Raw genomic sequence first — 2,995 nt, forward strand, 5'->3', positions numbered from 1 at the left:
CTCAGGTCCTTTCCACCAGCGTGATGTCTCCAGCGGTCTTAGTCACGGCAGGGGTGCCGTGTGTGCTTTGGCTGATCTTTTTCCTCCCTTAGGCACTTCTGTCGCACCAGGGAGTCCGGGCACGGGAAGCGAAACAGGTGAGGGTGACATAGGCCTCCTTCCGCTCTCGGTCGGGTGCATGCAAAAGGGAACTGCGCTAGCAACGATGAGCAGTAGGCTGTGCAGGGTAGGAAACGGTGGCAAGCTCCCGATGGCTCGTTCTTTTCAGTAACGGACACGTCAGGCAAAGCCTTCCAGGGATTCGAGGCCACGGGGTTCGTTGAGTTTGAAGGAGCGAGCTCACGCTGCGTCCATGTCTTTGCTTTTCTCATGTTCAGGTGCTACCCGGGGAAGTCCCAGGACAGCCGCTAGACCTGGCACTGCCCACACCGGTAGGTCAACAAGCAGGAGCCTCCCTCTTCAGACTCCCCACGCAGCTGGTAGTCCGGCTCTGCAAGAATACCCACAGAACCCTTTCGACCTCTGTGGAGTCCTCATTCCTCACGATTCCTCATTTCCTTCCCTCAGAGGCCACGACGCCAACGGAAGGCGGCGGCACTGGTGCAACTGGATCCGGAACCGGTGAGGAGGAGTTGCAGCAGCCTGGGGCCTCCCATGAGTGAGGAGTCTTCTCAGCCTCGCCTGCTGGGAGGGGCGCTTTCCCAGAGAGTGGCCGGCCTTAGGTCCCGCCGTTCCGTAGACAACCTGTTTTGGGAGAGCCTGAATACGGGCTGTCGTCTCTGGAGTGGAACTCGGTAGAGAAGGGCTGCTGGTGACATGAGTGCGAGAGGCGTGCCCCGTGCTGGCACACACGTCACTGTGGGCTCAGGCTGAGTTGACAAAATCCTGTGCACGCAGGCAAGAGAAGAAGGCAACGCGAACGGTTAGGCAGACACAGGCTGAGCAAAGCTTTCCCCGCTGCAGCGGGCAATGCCGATAGGACTAGGTTTGAGGGACCCTGATACGTTGCTGGTTTTCTTCACGTGGTCGACCCCAGCGTGAGTGGGGGCGGTGGAACCAGGCTGAGGCTAGCTTCTGGACCCACTTGATGGCAAGTGGGATTTCTGGGACGCCGTCTCCCGTCGAGGGCATTGCTCTCTTCTTCATCACTTCCTTACTGCTGTGGGTCGTAGGGAGGCCGTAGACTCCCAGGTCGTCAGGAGGTAGCGCCAGGGCCCCGCAGCTATCGCAGGCATCCTCCCAGAGTCCTTCCGGAGGACGCACTTCCGGAGAGCAGCGGGAGACCGGCCGAGGATCTGAGACCCTTTGTGTTTCAGGCACGACTGGAATAGCCCCTGGCACCACGGTTGCTCCTGGCACCTCCAACGGAGGTGAGTGAACGGGCTGACATGGGGCCTCAGGTCCTTTCCACCAGCGTGATGTCTCCAGCGGTCTTAGTCACGGCAGGGGTGCCGTGTGTGCTTTGGCTGATCTTTTTCCTCCCTTAGGCACTTCTGTCGCACCAGGGAGTCCGGGCACGGGAAGCGAAACAGGTGAGGGTGACATAGGCCTCCTTCCGCTCTCGGTCGGGTGCATGCAAAAGGGAACTGCGCTAGCAACGATGAGCAGTAGGCTGTGCAGGGTAGGAAACGGTGGCAAGCTCCCGATGGCTCGTTCTTTTCAGTAACGGACACGTCAGGCAAAGCCTTCCAGGGATTCGAGGCCACGGGGTTCGTTGAGTTTGAAGGAGCGAGCTCACGCTGCGTCCATGTCTTTGCTTTTCTCATGTTCAGGTGCTACCCGGGGAAGTCCCAGGACAGCCGCTAGACCTGGCACTGCCCACACCGGTAGGTCAACAAGCAGGAGCCTCCCTCTTCAGACTCCCCACGCAGCTGGTAGTCCGGCTCTGCAAGAATACCCACAGAACCCTTTCGACCTCTGTGGAGTCCTCATTCCTCACGATTCCTCATTTCCTTCCCTCAGAGGCCACGACGCCAACGGAAGGCGGCGGCACTGGTGCAACTGGATCCGGAACCGGTGAGGAGGAGTTGCAGCAGCCTGGGGCCTCCCATGAGTGAGGAGTCTTCTCAGCCTCGCCTGCTGGGAGGGGCGCTTTCCCAGAGAGTGGCCGGCCTTAGGTCCCGCCGTTCCGTAGACAACCTGTTTTGGGAGAGCCTGAATACGGGCTGTCGTCTCTGGAGTGGAACTCGGTAGAGAAGGGCTGCTGGTGACATGAGTGCGAGAGGCGTGCCCCGTGCTGGCACACACGTCACTGTGGGCTCAGGCTGAGTTGACAAAATCCTGTGCACGCAGGCAAGAGAAGAAGGCAACGCGAACGGTTAGGCAGACACAGGCTGAGCAAAGCTTTCCCCGCTGCAGCGGGCAATGCCGATAGGACTAGGTTTGAGGGACCCTGATACGTTGCTGGTTTTCTTCACGTGGTCGACCCCAGCGTGAGTGGGGGCGGTGGAACCAGGCTGAGGCTAGCTTCTGGACCCACTTGATGGCAAGTGGGATTTCTGGGACGCTGTCTCCCGTCGAGGGCATTGCTCTCTTCTTCATCACTTCCTTACTGCTGTGGGTCGTAGGGAGGCCGTAGACTCCCAGGTCGTCAGGAGGTAGCGCCAGGGCCCCGCAGCTATCGCAGGCATCCTCCCAGAGTCCTTCCGGAGGACGCACTTCCGGAGAGCAGCGGGAGACCGGCCGAGGATCTGAGACCCTTTGTGTTTCAGGCACGACTGGAATAGCCCCTGGCACCACGGTTGCTCCTGGCACCTCCAACGGAGGTGAGTGAACGGGCTGACATGGGGCCTCAGGTCCTTTCCACCAGCGTGATGTCTCCAGCGGTCTTAGTCACGGCAGGGGTGCCGTGTGTGCTTTGGCTGATCTTTTTCCTCCCTTAGGCACTTCTGTCGCACCAGGGAGTCCGGGCACGGGAAGCGAAACAGGTGAGGGTGACATAGGCCTCCTTCCGCTCTCGGTCGGGTGCATGCAAAAGGGAACTGCGCTAGCAACG

The sequence above is a fragment of the Furipterus horrens genome, unplaced genomic scaffold, assembly GCF_987537825.1.
Source record: "Furipterus horrens unplaced genomic scaffold, mFurHor1.1.pri manual_scaffold_4, whole genome shotgun sequence".
Lineage (NCBI taxonomy): Eukaryota > Metazoa > Chordata > Mammalia > Chiroptera > Furipteridae > Furipterus > Furipterus horrens.